Raw genomic sequence first — 24,216 nt, 5'->3', positions numbered from 1 at the left:
AATACATACGATCACATAATTATTGTCTATATGAGTTAGTATTTGGTAAATTTTACCAAAACAATTTAATATTATTAGCAATATAGAAGTAATCTACAATATAGACGATTATGCAAAAAAGAGTAAATATACATTAGAACATAAGAAAACGAGAAAGAAGTGCTATCTTCGGCACACCGAAGATTTAATACCCTTGCAGACCCAACCTTTTCAAAATGCTCATAGTGCTTTGCCCGTATCTAAGAAGCACAGGGAAAATAGTTAATGCCGAGTATGGTTAAGATATCTTGAAAAACAAAACAGGTTTCCATACAACAACTTAATTTTCGACCGATCGTTCCTATGGCAGCTATATGATATAGTTGCCCGATGTGAATAAGATTTTGCATAAGTGGAGGGAGCATAGTAAAACTAATAAATGCCGAGTTTGGTCAAGATATCTGGAAAAACAAAAAAATTCCATACAACAGCATAATTTTCGACTGATCGTTCCTATGGCAGCTATATGATATAGTTGTCCGATCTTAATAGAATTTTGCATATATATGGGGACCGTAGTAAAACTAATAAATACCGAGTTTGGTTAAGATATCTTGAAACACATAAAAATTTTCTATACAAAAACTTAATTTTCGACCGATCTTTCCTATGGCAGCTATATGATATAGTGGTCCGATCTTAATAGGATTTTGCATATATATGGGGAGCCTAGTAAAACTAATAAATACCGAGTTTGGTCAAGATATCTTGAAAAACATAAAAATGTTCCATACAAAAACTTAATTTTCGACCGATCCTTCCTATGGCAGCTATATGATATAGTTGCCCGATCTTAATAGGATTTTGCATATATATGGGGAGCGTAGTAAAACTAATAAATACAAAGTTTAGTCAAGATAACTTTATAAACAAAAATGTTTTTCATACAAGAACCTACTTTTCGACCGATCGTTCCTATGGCAGCTATATGATATAGTGGTCCGATCCAGAAGGTTTTGACATATGAGCTGCGTGCAACAGAAAGAGGGAATTCTGCAAAGTTTCATAAAGATAGCTTGAAAACTGAGAGACTAGTTCGCATAGAAACAGACAGACGGACAGACGGACAGACGGACATGGCTATATCAACTCGGCTGTTGATACTGATCAAGAATATATATACTTTATGGGGTCGGAGATGTCTCCTTCTATGCGTTACACATTTCACGACAAAATTATAATACCCTCTGCAAGGGTATAAAAAAATAAGGATTTATACCTCCATCGGTCGGTGATGCTTTTAGAAATGTGTGTTCCCTAACTAGGCTTTTAGCATTTAATTTTCATAAATGTATATATAATGTATTGAATAATTAGGAAGACACTCGTTTTGTCGACCATTAATAAATACATAAATAAATATGACTTATAAATCAAAAACATAAATATATCATTAGGAGATTTGATCTTATTAAAAATGAAGTAGGACATAAATTAGACTTTAAATACACGGGGGCCTATAAGGTAGAAAGTATAGAAGAAAGTGATAACATAATAATCTCGGATAAAAGAAATAAGGAACAATCAGTTCACAAGGATAGATTAAAATTGTTCTATTCATAATAAATTTCAATAATTACACTACATGGTATATATATAAAAATATATTAAAACGCAAATATATATGAAAATTTTATTAAGAAAATTAATTCTAAAAAAATTTTTATTAATTATTATACACACAATAAAATTTAAGTAAACAAAAAAAAAAAGGAGGGAGATGTAATATGCCCATATATCGAGGGTACACTGTACCTAGCAATAATTTATCAGCAATACATAATTGCAGAAACATAACCCAAACAACGACATTTTGTCGTTGACGTAAACAAAACTGAAGTGCCCAAGACAACGGCAACGGCCAGAGCCTAGTCAGCATAACTGTCAGGCTTTGACCGTATACATAAGTTACTAGTGCATATAACTTTCTGCCCAGCAGCAACGTTTCCGTTGCCTTACATAAAGATACATATATATGTAGGATATGATAATCAACGTCAAACACGTAGTGGCTGTCAGTTCTGATCGTGTCGTCTGTAGCAGAAGTCGCTCGAACGTTTACAGAATGTAAACAAATTAGAGTCAGTCGATACCAATAACTCATAAGCATCGCACGCACGTATATTGTAACTCCTAAAAGATTAAAACTACATCTAAGCCGCATTCATGTTCTTTTAAGTTAATTCCACAATCAATAAAAAACATTTGCGTTATACCGAAACCTGGGATCGTACAAATTGGGGGCTCGACCGAGATTTTTGATTGAATAGACAAGAAAAAAACGAATGCAGGGCTGTGTTATATAGGCATAAATTGCATATACTACGTGTGTTGGCGATGGTAGAGTTTGACGCTGATATAAATTGCGAAGTTGCGACTTAAGGAGACGTGCGCGGAAAACGCAGAAGGCTCAATGCAGAATTTCATGGGATTGTGAAATTCGGTGACAGCAGAGGCAACGTCGGAGGCAGCGAGTGCGAAGACGCAGCAAGCTCAGTGCAGAATTTCAGTGTGTGAAATTCGGTGACAGCAGAGGCAACGTCGGAGGCAGCGAGTGCGAAGACGCAGCAAGCTCAGTGCAGAATTTCAGTGTGTGAAATTCGGTGACAGCAGAGGCATCGTCGGAGGCAGCGAGTGCGAAGACTCAGCAAGCTCAGTGCAGAATTTCATTGTGTGAAATTCGGTGACAGCAGAGGCACCGTCGGAGGCAGCGAGTGCGAAGACGCAGCAAGCTCAGTGCAGAATTTCAAGTTGTGAAATTCGGTGACAGCAGAGGCAACGTCGGAGGCAGCGAGTGCGAAGACGCAGCGAGCTCAGTGCAGAATTTCATGGTGTTGTGAAATTCAGCGACAGCAGAAGCAACGAGTAGAAGCAACGCGCAGTAGCAACGAACAGGCAGCGAAAACGGCACAAAACGACGATGGCAAGAGGCTTATGCATCGTGGTGAGTTAATCAAAGCGATTTCGTATTAGAGACGAGAGCAGCGTTCGATAGTCGACAGCGCGGAAAAGCAACGAGAGGCAGCCAATTAAGTTTTGCATGTGCAGAAAGTGGACGTTAGCAGAAGCGGTGGCTGTTCGATTTATCTGAATAAACACATAAAAGCTATATCGATATTATCCGATAAACGTATGCAGTTGCATTTTGCATGTTAGAAATAAGTTATTGATAATTTTTTTTAGCAATAAGATCTGAAAATAGTCGACCGAAAAGGCAAAAAAGTGTTTTAAGTGCGGAGACGATTCTCATTTTAAGAAAGACTGCATAAAAGTTTCGTTCAATTGTTTTAAATTCGGACAGCCAGTGCATCGCGCCGCAAGCTGTAAAGTTCAAATTGCGATAAAACAGGAAAATAGCTTAAACACACATAGTTTTCAAAATATGGAAAAGATCAGAAAGCCGACTAGCAGTTTTACTTCAACAGGACTTGAGCTCAAAGACATTGTGTATGCAGATGTAAAATTTAAAGGCCTTGTTGATACAGGCGCCGATTTGTGTTTACTTCGCAGAAGCATATTCTTAAAACTTGGAAATTTAAGAGTAAGTGGCCTTGAAAAATGTCTAACAGGTATCGGGGAAAGTCAAGTTCTAACCTTCGGAAGCATTACCATACCCGTCACCATTGACAAGATTGAAATGCAGATAGAGTTCCACGTTATTCAAGATGAGGACATTAGGTTTGATGCAATTTTAGGAAGAACTATTCTTGAACATATTGACATGCAGGTCACTAAAAACGGAACGCAGTTTATTCGTCGAATCGTCGACAATAACGTTAAAATTGATAGGAAGCCGCAAGATCAGAGGCTACGTTCTTCTTGCGCAGAATTGCTCTTGGAAGTTGAAGGTATTTGCATAACAGTTACAGAGAATGGAGAAATTACGGATAATTTGAATCTGTCTCATCTCAGTCAGGAGTATGAAAGCAAGGTTAGGAATATCGTACAAAGTTATCAACCGCAACGAAATGTGAATGCGCCCGTCAAAATGAAAATAATTTTAAATAACGAAGTTCCAGGTTTCCAGCACCCTAGGCGGCTAGCACATAGTGAGCAGAAAATTGTCGACAATCAGGTAGAAGAATGGCTAGCCCAGAAGATTATTAAGCCGAGCGTATCAGAATTTGCCTCTCCAGTGGTTTTGGTTGCAAAGAAAAATGGGCAGAAACGATTATGTTGCGACTACAGGAAACTTAACGAAAAAATTGTTCGAGATAATTTTCCAATGGCACACATGGACACAGTATTAGAAAAGCATCGGGGTGCAAAGGTGTTTACCACACTTGACTTGACCAAATTCTTTCACGTCTCAGTAGATGAAGACTCGCAAAAATACACTTCCTTTGTTACTCAGAACGGTCAATATGAGTTTCTGTATGTACCGTTTGGAATTTCAAACTCCCCAGCAGTATTTACACGATTCATAATGGCTGTTTTGCGCGACTTAGTTAAGAGTAATGACGCAGTTGTATACATGTATACAACAGTCCACTGTTACTAGTACCAAAGAAATCCATAGATAATGAAAAGAAAAAATAACGATTAGTAATTGACTATCGCCAAATTAATAAAAAATTACTATCCGATAAATTTCCACTTCCTAGGATCGATGATATCTTAGATCAACTAGGAAGAGCAACATATTTCTCTTGCCTTGACTTAATGTCAGGATTCCATCAAATTGAGCTAGACGAAAACTCTAGAGATATAACATCCTTTTCAACGAGCAATGGCTCTTATCGCTTCACGCGATTGCCATTTGGTTTGAAAATAGCCCCAAATTTCTTCCAAAGAATGATGACTATTGCATTCTCTGGACTTGAACCATCACAAGCATTCCTTTATATGGATGCTTAACAATTTAATTAGTGTTTTTGATAGGTGTAGGAAACACAACTTGAAGCTACATCCTGAAAAATGTTCATTTTTCATGCATGAAGTCACATTTTTGGGACACAAATGCACAGATAAGGGAGTCATATTAAATTATCCAGTTCCACATGACTCTGATAGTGCTAGACGCTTTATAGCATTTTGTAATTACTACAGACGATTCATCAAAAATTTCGCCGATTATTCTAGGCATATAACAAGATTAAATAAAAAGAATGTTCCATTTGAATGGACTGATGAATGTCAAAATGCATATGAATATCTTAAAGCTCAATTAATAAAGCCTACACTGTTACAATATCCAGATTTTACAAAAGAATTTTTTATAATCACAGATGCTAGTAAGCAAGCCTGTGGTGCAGTGTTAACACAAGCCCACAATGGAACTCAACTTCCAGTAGCTTACGCATCGAGAACATTTACCAAAGGAGAAAGTAACAACAGTACGACGGAACAAGAGCTAACAGCTATTTATTGGGCAATCACCAAATTTAGACCCTATATCTACGGAACTCATTTCATAGTAAAAACAGAACATAGACCACTAACATTTTTGTTTTCAATGACAAACCCCAGTTCTAAATTAACGCGTATGAGACTTGAATTAGAGGAGTATAATTTTACAGTAGAGTACCTAAGAGGCAAAGATAATTTTGTAGCCGATGCATTGTCACGGATAACAATATCTGAACTAAAAGAAATACAAAATAAAGTCCTGAAAGTCACTACCAGGTATCAAAGTAGACAAAAATTCTGCGCAGAAAACAATAAAGTAGAGATGCCAAGGCAATCTACCGAAACAGCTTCTCAGCCCAACGTATACGAAGTCATTAATAATGATGAAGTACGTAAAGTAGTGACCTGGCTTATAAAAGATATGCTTTGTTTCTTTAAACATGGTAAGAAAATTATAGCAAGAATTGATATTGGAGATTTATATACCAATAATGGAAATATTGACTTAGGACAACTATTTCCAAGGCTCGAAAAAGAAGCCGGTATATTAAAAATCAACCAATTGAAAATGGGACCGTGGGAAAATATCTTTGTAAAAGTTTCAATAGATAATTTCAAAATTATGGGCAATAAAATATTGAACACATTGAGAGTAGCGCTACTCAACCCGGTGACCACATTAACAAATGTTAAAGAGAAAGAAGCTATATTGTCTACACTACATGACGATCCAGTACAAGGAGGTCATACAGGCATTGCAAAAACCTTGGCCATGGTCAAAAGACATTATTAGTGGAAAGGTATGACTCGTGATATAACAGAGTACATCTAGAAATGTCAGAAATGTCAAAAGGCAAAAACAACAACAAATATTAAGACCCCTTTAACAATTACTGAAACCCCGATGAAGGCTTTTGACAGTGATAGTGGATACAATTGGTCCACTACCAAAGTCAGAAAAGGGCAATGAATATGCAGTCACGCTCATATGTGACTTTACTAAATATTTAGTTGCTATACCGCAAATAAAAGCGCAGCAACTGTTGCAACAGCAATATTTGAATCATTTATTCTCAGGTACGGTCCAATGAAGACGATCATTTCGGACATGGGAACGGAATATAAAAATTCAATTATAAATGATTTGTTCAAATATTTAAAAATAAAGAATATAACATCAACTGCACATTATCATCAAACTGTTGGAACAATAGAAAGAAGATGTCAGTCTTTTACTACCATTGACCTCGGGGAAGGTTTTCACCAGATCCAAATGGATGAAAATTCAAGACCATAAACCAATCTGCTATGCCAGCAGAACATTAAATGAACAAGAAAATTCGAGATCCTTAGTGATCACAAACCCCTAGTTTGGTTGAGTAATATAAAAGACCCCAATATGAAGCTACAAAGATAGAAAATCAAGCATAATGAGTTTGATTACCATATGAAATATGTTCCAGTAAAGAGAATCATGTAGCAGATGCCATATCGCGAATCAAAATTGAAGAAAATTTACTAGGAGAAACCCCAGATAGCTTAGCAGCGACTGCACATAGTGCATAAGAAGATAACAAAAATTATATTCCTATTATAACAGGCAAATAGACTTCATAAAAGCAAACACCAACAAAGTTGAAACAAAACATTACTTTTACAAATTATAAATCAAAATTTCATGTCAAGAAATGACCCATGATCACGCTAACTAATAAAAGAATATTTATGCACTAATAAAAATTTTTGCAAGCAGTAAGTACGTTATCCATTAGTCGCGTCTTGTTTGTCCAAGTGCATCTAGTCCGCGTACAATTTCGTTTGCACCAACTCTTACCCTTCGCAACATTGTTACATTGCAATTTTTCGTTCCTTAAAGGTGTCCAGCATTGAGTTAACGTGGTCGGTAGTATCGTTCAACCAGGCGTTTACATCATATTTATCATATGCCGAAACTGTAATTAGCAAATGGCGTATTGAACTTGCTGCTTCATTGGTCAAAAAAGATTTTAAATTATGAAATTTTTGAGTTTTTCCCAAAGGTTGCTTTTGTGGTTTCAAACAAATCCTTAAGTGCGGGCCATTCCATTTTGCATTCCTGCAAAAATTTTATCTGCAACTTTGGGAACTCTAACTCTCGTAATTGGGCTGTTGCCGCATTTAACGGGAATCTCGTGAAGAATTCTTGTTGTTATTTTTGTACCAATGGTGAAATTGCTTGTTCGTTTAGCATTGCATTCCGCTCAGCAACCTTCGTGGTTGCTTATGATGCCACATTTTTCGCTGGCGGGGTCTACAAACCCTTCAATCGTGTCAAACAGACACATGCTATCACCATTCCGCCCGAACTCGATCCAAACAGGTTTGAGCCTGGTAAGCATTGCCTCCACGGTGTCATAGTCGCATCCAGCTGGGGGATGCTCAGCATGCTACATTGTGACTACTTATCCTGGGAGTAATAGATTACGACAGATCCGGCTCGAAGAACTAATACTTATGATGAGGAATAAGACAAGCGTTGTCTTTAATTTACAATTTTGTTTGAGGCTTAAAGACCGCCACTGGCGCGTCCATATTCATCTGCCTTCAATGTATTACTTTTATATGGTGTACATTTATTTCAGAAATTCAACTTGCCTGTGCTAATGCTACACGACGACTGCTAAACGACGACTAAACAGTGGAAGCATTCCAGTAGCTAGGCTAAAAAAAAATGAAATTAACTTTGTTTGGTCACAGTAGCTTTTGTGTATATGAGTGTTTGTGTGTGTCAGTATTGGTAAAACAATTACACTCATTGTTTTAATAGTTTGATGCGTTTCTCAACAAGCGTTTTATCTCTGGGGTATCCAGGATCTTTAATATTTGGTTTAATTTAATAATTTAATAATTGGTTTGTAAGGACTCTTTTGCCTTATGCACCATTTGATGTCTTTTGTTATTTTCGCCATGTTTTTACAATTTAAAAACTTGTTTCGTTATTCTATTATGTATCTAATATCTATGTTGTCTGTATTATTGCCGCGTAGCCCTGCGGATGGGTGGGCGTTGTTGGTGGAGTTGGGTGGGTATTATGTGGGCAAATGTTCTCCTCCTTAACCTCCTGATGGGATGGGCACCTTGAAGGTTGCTGGCGAGCCTATTGGCGTGCGTGGCTAGCCGGTTGTTATAGAGGGCGCAGTGGGTCCTTATTTGCTCTTCAACCCAGGGGATCCTCAGGTCTCTGTGTAGAAAGCTGTTGCGCACGTAAAATGGGACTCCTGCCATCCTGCGCAGAGTTTCGTTTTGGAGAGATTGAACTCTTTTTCTGTTGGATGGAGCAGCCAAGCCCCAGATTTGTATGGCATATCGCCAGATGGGTGCCACAGTTTGTAAATACACAAGCCGTTTACTTCCAAGGGAAAGTTTGCTGCGGGGGTTGAGGAGCCAATTTAACTTGGTCAGCTTATTTCGACAGCGTTGCACAGCTCCTTTGATGTGGCTGGCGAAAGTGAGGCGTTTGTCAAGGGTGACGCCCAGGTATTTTGTTTCACTTTTTTGGGTAAGCGTTAGTCCGTTTAACCTCAGCGCTGGCGGTACTCCTCTTCTAATTGTGAAGCACACGGTGGTGCTTTTGGCAGGGCTTAGTTTGACGTTCCAGCGTCGAGCCCAACTGCTAAGGAGGTCCAGATACTCTGCAGCAACAACTGGGGACCTGGCGCTGACCATTTCGCAGACGTCGTCGGCATATGAGGCCATTAGAAGTGAGCGCGAAGGCAGACCTAGGGCATGGGCGTCTGGAGTAGGCATGTCTGCGGAGAAGAGCGAAAATAGAAGTGGCCCTAGTACACTACCTTGCGGGACGCCAGCTTGGATGTAATGTGTGGGGGACTGCTCCGCCCTAACTTTCACCCTGAAAGAACGACCCTCCAAGTAGGATCGGATCAGGGTGAAGTAGGGCGAGGGCACTCCGCGTTTCAGTTTTGCCAGTAGCCCTAGGTGCCAGATACGGTCGAATGCATGGCTGATATCGACAAAAGTCGCCACACAGTACAATTTTTTGTCGAATGCCTCCAGAACGTGGTTGATGACCCTATGTAGCTGCTCCGTGGTTCCGTGCCCAGCGCGAAAGCCAAATTGGTGGACAGGAATTAGGTGCTGTGACTCTGCAAAGGCCGTAAGTCTTGCTGCGACAAGTCTCTCCCAGACCTTGGATAGTGCAGGCAGGAGACTAATCGGTCGATATGACTCGGGGTCGTCCTCCGGCTTGCCAGGCTTGTGGATCATGGTCACGATGGAAATTTTCCACTCCTCCGGAAAATACTTCAACCTCATTATGGCGTTGAATATTAATACCAGGACAAAGTAGCATTCGTGGAGAGCGCTTTTAATGTGCGATTGCACACCAAGTCGTGTCCCGGGGCTTTGTTTGGCTTCAAGAGTTGGAGCACTCTTTTCACCTCCTCTTTGGTAAATGGAGCTGGGGGGAGTCCGGCTCTGTTTCTGAGGCTACAGCGGCTCTTGTCTCGGCAATCTCGTCTTCCGTGGCGATGCTGAATGGCGTGAATCGCCCCTCGAGGTGGGCAGCAAAGGTTGCAGCCTGCTCTGCGTCTGAGCGGCACCAGGCGCCGTCAATTCTTTTGAGGGGAGCCTGCCTCAGAGGTTGGCGTTTTGTGCCGCGTGTCGCCTTCCACAGCGAGAAATCCGCGTTATGTTGGGACGACATGTTCATCAGCATGTTGTCAAAATATCTTGCCCGTTGCACTTGAAGCTCCCAATGCAGTTCGTCAGCGATTCTGCGCCAGTTCGCCTTGTCGCCGGGGTGTCGAGTGCGCGACCAGATCTTACGAAGCCTTTTTTTTCTCTAAGTAGGATTAACAGGTCCGGCGAGAGTTTGTATAGCCCGTCGCGGTGCCTGCATCGACTGGGTAGAGGACGCTTGGCTTCAGCTGCTGCAGTCCGCACCTTTTCGGTGAATCCGTTAAGAGTGTCGTCGATGTCCTCTGCGGAAGCTATATCCATGTCCCGGTAGATGATGTCGTTTAGCTTTCGGCTGAAGACATTTATATTGGTCTGCCTGCCGATGATCCTTTCCAGCGTTGGGTAGTGTCTGGCGGCGGTATTAATTGAAATTATCAGCGGTAAGTGGTCGGAGCTCAGGTCAGCACGAGATTCAATGCTAAGCGTCCAGTGTGGGAGACCCCCGTATATTGCAAAGTCGAGGCAGGAGGGTCTGCGGCCAGCCTGTGGTGGGAACCTTGTGGGGCTGCCAGTGGTTAGACATTCAAAGCGCGCGTCGTGCATGAAATCGGTGAGCTCACGTCCCCTGGCGTTGCTGCGGCTTGCCCCCATAGCTGGCCATATATTACCAGCCCGGCTTCAGATGGACAGCCAATGAGCTCTGCCAGCGTTTCAGCACCCTCGATCCAAAGTGCTTACTCGGCAGTGATTCCAGTAGCTAGGCTAAAAAAAATGAAAATAACTTTGTTTGGTCACAGTATCTTTAGTGTTTATGAGTGTTTGTGTAAAACAATTACACTCATTGTTTTAATAGTTTGATGCGTTTCTCAAAAAGCATTTTATCTCTGGGGTATCCAGGATCTTTTTAAGGATGCAGCTTTCCAGAATTTTGCCGAATGCAGGCAGGACGCTAATGGGGCGATAGAATTCCAGTTGATTGGGGGCTTTCCGCTCTTGTGGAACATAATGATATATGCCTTATTCCAGGCCACTGGAAAGTGATCTAGGCGAAGATCTGCATTAAAAATGGCGATGAGAAAAAGAACCGCATTGTTTGGCAGTAGTTTAATTGTCTGATCGTCCAATCTGCCCCAGGGACTTTGCTGTTCTTTAGGCTCTTCATCTCCTGCTTCACTTCTTCGAAGGTAATTGGTGATACAGGGAGCGACATTTGGAGTGCAATCGTGATGTAGAACGGGGAACTTTGTCGCAGCTAGCCGTTTATATCGACTGGTAAGTTTCCACTGCACGAATTTGTACCTTTCGTATGCCGTTGCTTTTTCCAGCATGGAACCTGTCCCTGTTAGAGATACAGCGATAGATTCTTGTGGGTACGGACGTACTCTTTTTCCCTCTCTCTGTCCACCTGTCGGTCTGTCTATGTCTGTGCATTTGCCAATCTGTCTGTCTCTCTGTCTGTTTATCTGTCTATCTTACTATTTGTCTGTCTGTCTATATGTCTGTCTTTGTCCGCCTGTCTTTCTGTCGCTCTGTCATCTGCATGTTTGTCTGCATCTGGCTAACTGTCTGTATGTCTGTCTGACGGTCTGTCTGTCATTCTCTGTCATTCCAGCTGACGGTCTGAATGCCTGTCATTCGGTCAGTTTTTATGTTTCTACCTGTCAGGCAGCCTGTCTGCCTGCATGTCTGTCTGTCTGTCCGTCTGCCAGTTTTTTTTTGCCTGTGACTGTATGCCTGTCGAAAAAAGTGTCTATCTTTTTGTCTGTCTGGCTATCAGTTTGTCTGGCTCCCTGTCTTTCGTTCTGTCTGTCTCTTTCATTCTTTTCGTCTGCCTGTTTGTCGGTCTCTACCTGTCTATCGGTGTGTCTGTCAGTCTCTGTCTGTCCGGCTGACGGTCTGAATTCATGTCTGTCTGTACGCTTCTACCTGTCAAACAATCTGTCTGTTGTTTTTTCTTTCTGTCTACCCGACTACCTGCCTGAATGCCTGTCTGTCTCTGTGACAGTCTGTCTTTTTCTGTCTTTGTGTGTCTGTATCTCTGTCGGCAAGCTTGTCGTTCTTTCTGGTCACTCTGATTGTCTGTCTCTATCTGTCTAATGGTATATGGCCGTCAGTTTGTCTCTGTAAGGCTGTCTTTCTGTGCGTTTGTCTGCTTGTCTTTAAGTCTGTATATTTGTCTGTCAGTCTTTCTCTGTCTATTTGTCCGTGTGTCTGTCTGTCTGTCATATGCAGGCCAGCCTCTGTCTGTCAGTCTGTCAGTGCCTGACTTTCAAACTGTCTCTACATGTCAGGCACTCTGTCTGCCTGCGTATGTGTATTTTTCTCTTTCTTTCGGACTGCCTGCCTGTCTGCCTATTGGCATGTCTGTCCCTTTGTCTGTCTATTTCTGTCTGCCTGCATGTCTGTCGGCATACCTGCCTGTCTTTCTGTCGGCCTGCCTGTCTGACTGTCTCTTTTTCTTTTAATTTGTCTGTTTGTCACGCTTGCTTGTATGTTAATCTCTGTGTGTTTGCTTATCTGTGTGTGTTATAATAAAATTATCCTTGTTTTATTTGTGTAATAAATTATCCGCTTTAAATGACACAAGCACGTCAGTTCTGGTTTGCATTTGTCTTTAGAATAATAACACTTCTTTTCTCTTGCGGAACGTCTGCTCCGTTTTGGTTCTGAATTTATTCTTTTTTTCATTTCCATACATAAAATGGACTTAAGCTAATTATTTTAAAGCTAACATCGTCAGAGAGGGAGAGCATTCTCATGCATGTATATTTTATTTTTTTTTTTTTATTTTTAAAGTATTAGTGCACGTGCAGCTATGTACTTTTCGTACACAGCGCTCCCGGGCCTTGCCTTTGGGATGCATGGTCAGCGCTTATGCCCTAAGTCGGCATAAGAAGGTGGCCGTCATTTGGCTGATCATATTACATTTGATCGACTCACTGACTTGCGCTTATGTTTTGATTTGTTCGTTTATATCCATTGTTGTCAATGGCAATATTTAAGATTGTAACAAATTTAAAGTAATAACGTAATATTATAAATGTTTACTTATATAGTGAACTTATTCATAAAAAAAAATTTTGAAAATTGAAAAATAGTAAAAAAAAATGTATATGAATTTAAAAATTGATTAAAGTATTTGAGTTTTTTCTTATCTTTGAATAACGTTAAAAAAGTAAAATAAAAAATTTAATTTTTAAATTGTTCCATGGCTGAGTAGTCCTTGAATAATATTAGTCTCGAGCTAAATTAGTTATTGCATAATTTTAGCCTATTTTATTTACTACAAGCGGATTCTTTTTCCTAAACCTAGGGTAATATTGTTCCTGTCTTCTATGCTTATTGTAGTGTGTATATGCCCTAACCAAACACCCTGTATTTAAATATAAAGTATGCGGCACTTTGTTGCATACAATAACAATTATACAGTAAACAAGCCCAGAGCTACTTTATGTATTGGCTCTGGCTTATATTACGCAGCGCGGTTCACTACCCTCACTAGCTGACCGTTTATGCTTACGCTGCATATCACACGCTCCGTCTGAGCGCATTCCATGAGCAATATATATGTTCACTGATACAGGCATATGCTAGCTACTCACTCTCCCTCTCTTTGTAGCTGATAACCAATAACAGCATAGGTATATATATCCATAGGCTAAGCGCACAATTTAAAAGGCAAATAAATTCATTGAGAATATACCCACAAAACTGCACTGACGTGCTGATTGGCTTATTGAAATATATTTATGTGCAAAAATCAAATACGATTTCTACATGGCGACCGTGATATGTTAACGAAACCCTGCCCCTGGAGGCAGTAGACAAACTGGACAATTAAGGAAATAAACCTCTGGAGGAAATAAACCCCTGGAAAAAGTAAACCACTGGAGGAAAACGACAGTACACTGACTGCGACAAGAGCCCATCAATAACATCTGACGTCGTAACTGGGACATCGAGCGTCCAAGTTTCCTGAGTGAGTAGAGAGTGAGTGTTATGGCCAAGAAACGCGTTGGCGTACAAAATAAAATTAAAACGAGAAAGAAGTGCTATCTTCGGAACACCGAAGATTTAATACCCTTGCAGACCCAACCTTTTCAAAATGCTCATAGTGCTTTGCCCGTATCTAAGAAGCACAGGGAAAATAGTTAATGCCGAGTATGCCGAGCTTAGTCAAGACATCTTGAAAAACAAAAAAAATTCCATACAACAGCATAATTTTCGACCGATCGTTCCTATGGCAGCTATATGATATAGTTGTCCGATCTTAATAGGATTTTGCATATATATGGGGAGCGTAGTAAAACTAATAAACACCGAGTTTGGTCAAGATATCTTGAAACACATAAAAATTTTTCATACAAAAACTTAATTTTCGACCGATCTTTCCTATGGCAGCTATATGATATAGTTTCCCGATCTTAATAGGATTTTGCATATATATGGGGAGCGTAGTAAAACTAATAAATACCGAGTTTGGTCAAGATATCTTGAAAAACATAAAAATTTTCCATATAAAAACTTAATTTTCGACCGATCGTTCCTATGGCAGCTATATGATATAGTTGCCCGATCGTAATAGTAAGTTTCCACTGCGCGAATTGGTACCTTTCGTATGCCGTTGCTTTTTCCAACCTGTCCCTGTTAGAGATACAGCGATAGATTCTTGTGGGTACGGACGTACTCTTTTTCCCTCTCTCTGTCCACCTGTCGGTCTGTCTATGTCTGTGCGTTTGCCAATCTGTCTGTTTATCTGTCTATCTTACTATTTGTCTGTCTGTCTATATGTCTGTCTTTGTCCGCCTGTCTTTTTGTCGCTCTGTCATCTGCATGTTTGTCTACATCTGGCTAACTGTCTGTATGTCTGTCTGACGGTCTGTCTGTCATTCTCTGTCATTCCAGCTGACGGTCTGAATGCCTGTCATTCGGTCAGTTTTTATGTTTCTACCTGTCAGACAGCCTGTCTGCCTGCATGTCTGTCTGTCTGTCCGTCTGCCAGTTTTTTTTTGCCTGTGACTGTATGCCTGTCGAAAAAAGTGTCTATCTTTTTGTCTGTCTGGCTATCAGTTTTTCTGGCTCCCTGTCTTTCGTTCTGTCTGTCTCTTTCATTCTTTTCGTCTGCCTGTTTGTCGGTCTCTACCTGTCTATCGGTGTGTCTGTCAGTCTCTGTCTGTCCGGCTGACGGTCTGAATTCATGTCTGTCTGTACGCTTCTACCTGTCAAACAATCTGTCTGTTGTTTTTTCTTTCTGTCTACCCGACTACCTGCCTGAATGTCTTTCTGTCTCTGTGACAGTCTGTCTTTTTCTGTCTTTGTGTGTCTGTATCTCTGTCGGCAAGCTTGTCGTTCTTTCTGGTCACTCTGATTGTCTGTCTCTATCTGTCTAATGGTATATCTGGCCGTCAGTTTGTCTCTGTAAGGCTGTCTTTCTGTGCGTTTGTCTGCTTGTCTTTAAGTCTGTATATTTGTCTGTCAGTCTTTCTCTGTCTATTTGTCAGTGTGTCTGTCTGTCTGTCATATGCAGGCCAGCCTCTGTCTGTCAGTCTGTCAGTGCCTGACTTTCAAACTGTCTCTACATGTCAGGCACTCTGTCTGCCTGCGTATGTGTCTTTTTCTCTTTCTTTCTGACTGCCTGCCTGTCTGCCTATTGGCATGTCTGCCCCTTTGTCTGTCTATTTCTGTCTGCCTGCATGTCTGTCGGCATACCTGCCTGTCTTTCTGTCGGCCTGCCTGTCTGTCTGTCTCTTTTTCTTTTAATTTGTCTGTTTGTCACGCTTGCTTGTATGTTAATCTCTGTGTGTTTGCTTATCTGTGTGTGTTATAATAAAATTATCCTTGTTTTATTTGTGTAATAAATTATACGCTTTAAATGACACAAGCACGTCAGTTCTGGTTTGCATTTGTCTTTAGAATAATAACACTTCTTTTCTCTTGCGGAACGTCTGCTCCGTTTTGGTTCTGAATTTATTCTTTTTTTCATTTCCATACATAAAATGGACTTAAGCTAATTATTTTAAAGCTAACATCGTCAGATGTTACATTTGATCGACTCACTGACTTGCGCTTATGTTTTGATTTGTTCGTTTATATCCATTGTTGTCAATGGCAATATTTAAGATTGTAACAAATTTAAAGTAATAACGTAATATTATAAATGTTTACTTATATAGTGAACTTATTCATAAAAAAAAATTTTGAAAATTGAAAAATAGTAAAAAAAAATGTATATGAATTTAAAAATTGATTAAAGTATTTGAGTTTTTTCTTATCTTTGAATAACGTTAAAAAAGTAAAATAAAAAATTTAATTTTTAAATTGTTCCATGGCTGAGTAGTCCTTGAATAATATTAGTCTCGAGCTAAATTAGTTATTGCATAATTTTAGCCTATTTTATTTACTACAAGCGGATTCTTTTTCCTAAACCTAGGGTAATATTGTTCCTGTCTTCTATGCTTATTGTAGTGTGTATATGCCCTAACCAAACACCCTGTATTTAAATATAAAGTATGCGGCACTTTGTTGCATACAATAACAATTATACAGTAAACAAGCCCAGAGCTACTTTATGTATTGGCTCTGGCTTATATTACGCAGCGCGGTTCACTACCCTCACTAGCTGACCGTTTATGCTTACGCTGCATATCACACGCTCCGTCTGAGCGCATTCCATGAGCAATATATATGTTCACTGATACAGGCATATGCTAGCTACTCACTCTCCCTCTCTTTGTAGCTGATAACCAATAACAGCATAGGTATATATATCCATAGGCTAAGCGCACAATTTAAAAGGCAAATAAATTCATTGAGAATATACCCACAAAACTGCACTGACGTGCTGATTGGCTTATTGAAATATATTTATGTGCAAAAATCAAATACGATTTCTACATGGCGACCGTGATATGTTAACGAAACCCTGCCCCTGGAGGCAGTAGACAAACTGGACAATTAAGGAAATAAACCTCTGGAGGAAATAAACCCCTGGAAAAAGTAAACCACTGGAGGAAAACGACAGTACACTGACTGCGACAAGAGCCCATCAATAACATCTGACGTCGTAACTGGGACATCGAGCGTCCAAGTTTCCTGAGTGAGTAGAGAGTGAGTGTTATGGCCAAGAAACGCGTTGGCGTACAAAATAAAATTAAAACGAGAAAGAAGTGCTATCTTCGGAACACCGAAGATTTAATACCCTTGCAGACCCAACCTTTTCAAAATGCTCATAGTGCTTTGCCCGTATCTAAGAAGCACAGGGAAAATAGTTAATGCCGAGTATGCCGAGCTTAGTCAAGACATTTTGAAAAACAAAAAAAATTCCATACAACAGCATAATTTTCGACCGATCGTTCCTATGGCAGCTATATGATATAGTTGTCCGATCTTAATAGGATTTTGCATATATATGGGGAGCGTAGTAAAACTAATAAACACCGAGTTTGGTCAAGATATCTTGAAACACATAAAAATTTTTCATACAAAAACTTAATTTTCGACCGATCTTTCCTATGGCAGCTATATGATATAGTTTCCCGATCTTAATAGGATTTTGCATATATATGGGGAGCGTAGTAAAACTAATAAATACCGAGTTTGGTCAAGATATCTTGAAAAACATAAAAATTTTCCATATAAAAACTTAATTTTCGACCGATCGTTCCTATGGCAGCTCTTGATTAGTTGCCCGATCGTAATAGTAAGTTTCCACTGCGCGAATTGGTACCTTTCGTATGCCGTGGCTTTTTCCAACCTGTCCCTGTTAGAGATACAGCGATAGATTCTTGTGGGTACGGACGTACTCTTTTTCCCTCTCTCTGTCCACCTGTCGGTCTGTCTATGTCTGTGCGTTTGCCAATCTGTCTGTTTATCTGTCTATCTTACTATTTGTCTGTCTGTCTATATGTCTGTCTTTGTCCGCCTGTCTTTTTGTCGCTCTGTCATCTGCATGTTTGTCTACATCTGGCTAACTGTCTGTATGTCTGTCTGACGGTCTGTCTGTCATTCTCTGTCATTCCAGCTGACGGTCTGAATGCCTGTCATTCGGTCAGTTTTTATGTTTCTACCTGTCAGACAGCCTGTCTGCCTGCATGTCTGTCTGTCTGTCCGTCTGCCAGTTTTTTTTTGCCTGTGACTGTATGCCTGTCGAAAAAAGTGTCTATCTTTTTGTCTGTCTGGCTATCAGTTTTTCTGGCTCCCTGTCTTTCGTTCTGTCTGTCTCTTTCATTCTTTTCGTCTGCCTGTTTGTCGGTCTCTACCTGTCTATCGGTGTGTCTGTCAGTCTCTGTCTGTCCGGCTGACGGTCTGAATTCATGTCTGTCTGTACGCTTCTACCTGTCAAACAATCTGTCTGTTGTTTTTTCTTTCTGTCTACCCGACTACCTGCCTGAATGTCTTTCTGTCTCTGTGACAGTCTGTCTTTTTCTGTCTTTGTGTGTCTGTATCTCTGTCGGCAAGCTTGTCGTTCTTTCTGGTCACTCTGATTGTCTGTCTCTATCTGTCTAATGGTATATCTGGCCGTCAGTTTGTCTCTGTAAGGCTGTCTTTCTGTGCGTTTGTCTGCTTGTCTTTAAGTCTGTATATTTGTCTGTCAGTCTTTCTCTGTCTATTTGTCAGTGTGTCTGTCTGTCTGTCATATGCAGGCCAGCCTCTGTCTGTCAGTCTGTCAGTGCCTGACTTTCAAACTGTCTCTACATGTCAGGCACTCTGTCTGCCTGCGTATGTGTCTTTTTCTCTTTCTTTCTGACTGCCTGCCTGTCTGCCTATTGGCATGTCTGCCCCTTTGTCTGTCTATTTCTGTCTGCCTGCATGTCTGTCGGCATACCTGCCTGTCTTTCTGTCGGCCTGCCTGTCTGTCTGTCTCTTTTTCTTTTAATTTGTCTGTTTGTCACGCTTGCTTGTATGTTAATCTCTGTGTGTTTGCTTATCTGTGTGTGTTATAATAAAATTATCCTTGTTTTATTTGTGTAATAAATTATCCGCTTTAAATGACACAAGCACGTCAGTTCTGGTTTGCATTTGTCTTTAGAATAATAACACTTCTTTTCTCTTGCGGAACGTCTGCTCCGTTTTGGTTCTGAATTTATTCTTTTTTTCATTTCCATACATAAAATGGACTTAAGCTAATTATTTTAAAGCTAACATCGTCAGATGTTACATTTGATCGACTCACTGACTTGCGCTTATGTTTTGATTTGTTCGTTTATATCCATTGTTGTCAATGGCAATATTTAAGATTGTAACAAATTTAAAGTAATAACGTAATATTATAAATGTTTACTTATTTAGTGAACTTATTCATAAAAAAAAATTTTGAAAATTGAAAAATAGTAAAAAAAAATGTATACGAATTTAAAAATTGATTAAAGTATTTGAGTTTTTTCTTATCTTTGAATAACGTTAAAAAAGTAAAATAAAAAATTTTATTTTTAAATTGTTCGATGGCTGAGTAGTCCTTGAATAATATTAGTCTCGAGCTAAATTAGTTATTGCATAATTTTAGCCTATTTTATTTACTACAAGCGGATTCTTTTTTCCTAAACCTAGGGTAATATTGTTCCTGTCTTCTATGCTTATTGTAGTGTGTATATGCCCTAACCAAACACCCTGTATTTAAATATAAAGTATGCGGCACTTTGTTGCATACAATAACAATTATACAGTAAACAAGCCCAGAGCTACTTTATGTATTGGCTCTGGCTTATATTACGCAGCGCGGTTCACTACCCTCACTAGCTGACCGTTTATGCTTACGCTGCATATCACACGCTCTGTCTGAGCGCATTCCATGAGCAATATATATGCTCACTAATACAGGCATATGCTAGCTACTCACTCTCCCTCTCTTTGTATCTGATAACCAATAACAGCATAGGTATATATATCCATAGGCTAAGCGCACAATTTAAAAGGCAAATAAATTCATTGAGAATATACCCACAAAACTGCACTGACGTGCTGATTGGCTTATTGAAATATATTTATGTGCAAAAATCAAATACGATTTCTACATGGCGACCGTGATATGTTAACGAAACCCTGCCCCTGGAGGCAGTAGACAAACTGGACAATTAAGGAAATAAACCTCTGGAGGAAATAAACCCCTGGAAAAAGTAAACCACTGGAGGAAAACGACAGTACACTGACTGCGACAAGAGCCCATCAATAACATCTGACGTCGTAACTGGGACATCGAGCGTCCAAGTTTCCTGAGTGAGTAGAGAGTGAGTGTTATGGCCAAGAAACGCGGTGGCGTACAAAATAAAATTAAAACGAGAAAGAAGTGCTATCTTCGGCACACCGAAGATTTAATACCCTTGCAGACCCAACCTTTTCAAAATGCTCATAGTGCTTTGCCCGTATCTAAGAAGCACAGGGAAAATAGTTAATGCCGAGTATGCCGAGCTTAGTCAAGACATCTTGAAAAACAAAAAAAATTCCATACAACAGCATAATTTTCGACCGATCGTTCCTATGGCAGCTATATGATATAGTTGTCCGATCTTAATAGGATTTTGCATATATATGGGGAGCGTAGTAAAACTAATAAATACCGAGTTTGGTCAAGATATCTTGAAAAACATAAAAATTTTCCATACAAAAACTTAATTTTCGACCGATCGTTCCTATGGCAGCTATATGATATAGTTGCCCGATCTTAATAGTAAGTTTCCACTGCGCGAATTTGTACCTTTCGTATGCCGTTGCTTTTTCCAACTTGTCCCTGTTAGAGATACAGCGATAGATTCTTGTGGGTACGGACGTACTCTTTTTCCCTCTCTCTGTCCACCTGTCGGTCTGTCTATGTCTGTGCGTTTGCCAATCTGTCTGTTTATCTGTCTATCTTACTATTTGTCTGTCTGTCTATATGTCTGTCTTTGTCCGCCTGTCTTTTTGTCGCTCTGTCATCTGCATGTTTGTCTACATCTGGCTAACTGTCTGTATGTCTGTCTGACGGTCTGTCTGTCATTCTCTGTCATTCCAGCTGACGGTCTGAATGCCTGTCATTCGCTCAGTTTTTATGTTTCTACCTGTCAGACAGCCTGTCTGCCTTCATGTCTGTCTGTCTGCCCGTCTGCAAGTTTTTTTTTGCCTGTGACTGTATGCCTGTCGAAAAAAGTGTCTATCTTTTTGTCTGTCTGGCTATCAGTTTTTCTGGCTCCCTGTCTTTCGTTCTGTCTGTCTCTTTCATTCTTTTCGTCTGCCTGTTTGTCGGTCTCTACCTGTCTATCGGTGTGTCTGTCAGTCTCTGTCTGTCCGGCTGACGGTCTGAATTCATGTCTGTCTGTACGCTTCTACCTGTCAAACAATCTGTCTGTTGTTTTTTCTTTCTGTCTACCCGACTACTTGCCTGAATGTCTGTCTGTCTCTGTGACAGTCTGTCTTTTTCTGTCTTTGTGTGTCTGTATCTCTGTCGGCAAGCTTGTCGTTCTTTCTGGTCACTCTGATTGTCTGTCTCTATCTGTCTAATGGTATATCTGGCCGTCAGTTTGTCTCTGTAAGGCTGTCTTTCTGTGCGTTTGTCTGCTTGTCTTTAAGTCTGTATATTTGTCTGTCAGTCTTTCTCTGTCTATTTGTCAGTGTGTCTGTCTGTCTGTCATATGCAGGCCAGCCTCTGTCTGTCAGTCTGTCAGTGCCTGACTTTCAAACTGTCTCTACATGTCAGGCACTCTGTCTGCCTGCGTATGTGTCTTTTTCTCTTTCTTTCTGACTGCCTGCCTGTCTGCCTATTGGCATGTCTGTCCCTTTGTCTGTCTATTTCTGTCTGCCTGCATGTCTGTCGGCATACCTGCCTGTCTTTCTGTCGGCCTGCCTGTCTGTCTGTCTCTTTTTCTTTTAATTTGTCTGTTTGTCACGCTTGCTTGTATGTTAATCTCTGTGTGTTTGCTTATCTGTGTGTGTTATAATAAAATTATCCTTGTTTTATTTGTGTAATAAATTATCCGCTTTAAATGACACAAGCACGTCAGTTCTGGTTTGCATTTGTCTTTAGAATAATAACACTTCTTTTCTCTTGCGGAACGTCTGCTCCGTTTTGGTTCTGAATTTATTCTTTTTTTCATTTCCATACATAAAATGGACTTAAGCTAATTATTTTAAAGCTAACATCGTCAGAGAGGGAGAGCATTCACATGCATGTATATTTGAATTAAACTATTAGTACACGTGCAGCTATGTACTTTTCGTACACAGCGCTCCCGGGCCTTGCCTTTGGGATGCATGGTCAGCGCTTATGCCCTAAGTCGGCATAAGACGGTGGCCGTCATTTGGCTGATCATATTACATTTGATCAACTCACTGACTTGCGCTTATGTTTTGATTTGTTGGTTTATATCCATTGTTGTCAATGGCAATATTTAAGATTGTAACAAATTTAAAGTAATAACGTAATATTATAAATGTTTACTTATTTAGTGAACTTATTCATAAAAAAAAATTTTGAAAATTGAAAAATAGTAAAAAAATGTATACGAATTTAAAAATTGATTAAAGTATTTGAGTTTTTTCTTATCTTTGAATAACGTTAAAAAAGTAAAATAAAAAATTTAATTTTTAAATTGTTCGATGGCTGAGTAGTCCTTGAATAATATTAGTCTCGAGCTAAATTAGTTATTGCATAATTTTAGCCTATTTTATTTACTACAAGCGGATTATTTTTTCCTAAACCTAGGGTAATATTGTTCCTGTCTTCTATGCTTATTGTAGTGTGTATATGCCCTAACCAAACACCCTGTATTTAAATATAAAGTATGCGGCACTTTGTTGCATACAATAACAATTATACAGTAAACAAGCCCAGAGCTACTTTATGTATTGGCTCTGGCTTATATTAAGCAGCGCGGTTCACTACCCTCACTAGCTGACCGTTTATGCTTACGCTGCATATCACACGCTCCGTCTGAGCGCATTCCATGAGCAATATATATGTTCACTGATACAGGCATATGCTAGCTACTCACTCTCCCTCTCTTTGTAGCTGATAACCAATAACAGCATAGGTATATATATCCATAGGCTAAGCGCACAATTTAAAAGGCAAATAAATTCATTGAGAATATACCCACAAAACTGCACTGACGTGCTGATTGGCTTATTGAAATACGATTTCTAAACTGCCTGGAGGCAGTAGACAAACTGGACAATTAAGGAAATAAACCTCTGGAGGAAATAAACCCCTGGAAAAAGTAAACCACTGGAGGAAAACGACAGTACACTGACTGCGACAAGAGCCCATCAATAACATCTGACGTCGTAACTGGGACATCGAGCGTCAAAGTTTCCTGAGTGAGTAGAGAGTGATTGTTATGGCCAAGAAACGCAGTGGCGTACAAAATAAAATTAAAACGAGAAAGAAGTGCTATCTTCGGCACACCGAAGATTTAATACCCTTGCAGACCCAACCTTTTCAAAATGCTCATAGTGCTTTGCCCTTATCTAAGAAGCACAGGGAAAATAGTTAATGCCGAGTATGCCGAGCTTAGTCAAGACATCTTGAAAAACAAAAAAAATTCCATACAACAGCATAATTTTCGACCGATCGTTCCTATGGCAGCTATATGATATAGTTGTCCGATCTTAATAGGATTTTGCATATATATGGGGAGCGTAGTAAAACTAATAACCACTGAGTTTGGTCAAGATATCTTGAAACACATAAAAATTTTCCATACAAAAACTTAATATTCGACCGATCTTTCCTATGGCAGCTATATGATATAATTGCCCGATCTTAATAGAATTTTGCATATATATGGGGAGCTTAGTAAAACTAATAAGTACCGAGGTTGGTCATGATATCTTGAAAAATATAAAAATTTTCCATATAAAAACTTAAATTTCGACCGATCGTTCCTATGGCAGCTATATGATATAGTAGCCCGATGTGAATAAGATTTTGCATAAGTGGAGGGAGCTTAGTAAAACTAATAAATGCCGAGCTTGGTCAAGATATCTTGAAAAACAAAAAAAAATCCATACAACCGCATAATTTTCGAACGATCGTTCCTATGGCAGCTATATGATATAGTTGTCCGATCTTAATAGGATTTTGCATATATATGGGGAGCGTAGTAAAACTAATAAATACCGAGTTTGGTCAAGATATCTTGAAAAACATAAAAATTTTCCATACAAAAACTTAATTTTCGACCG

General features: G+C 39.6%; 1 long non-coding RNA gene across 4 annotated transcripts; it reads left to right on the top strand.

The window, feature by feature from the left end:
• The first annotated feature begins 13,740 nt into the window (after nt 1-13,740).
• Nucleotides 13,741-23,147, top strand: LOC135438067 (uncharacterized). 4 transcript variants are annotated; one of them, XR_010437832.1, is made up of 4 exons: nt 13,741-14,044; nt 16,840-17,172; nt 19,956-20,277; nt 23,080-23,147. It is a non-coding gene; the product is annotated as an uncharacterized LOC135438067 (long non-coding RNA). The 4 variants fall into 4 exon arrangements; XR_010437831.1 differs by having other exon boundaries at nt 16,802-17,172; XR_010437833.1 differs by having other exon boundaries at nt 13,741-14,055; nt 16,840-17,161.
• The last annotated feature ends 1,069 nt before the right edge of the window (nt 23,148-24,216 follow it).

The sequence above is a fragment of the Drosophila montana genome, unplaced genomic scaffold (genome assembly GCF_035044405.1).
Source record: "Drosophila montana isolate Dmon_TW-CO22-7 unplaced genomic scaffold, ASM3504440v1 contig_3843_1, whole genome shotgun sequence".
Lineage (NCBI taxonomy): Eukaryota > Metazoa > Arthropoda > Insecta > Diptera > Drosophilidae > Drosophila > Drosophila montana.
Note: the sequence above shows the minus strand (reverse complement) of the source record. Positions and strands in the feature narration are given on the sequence as shown.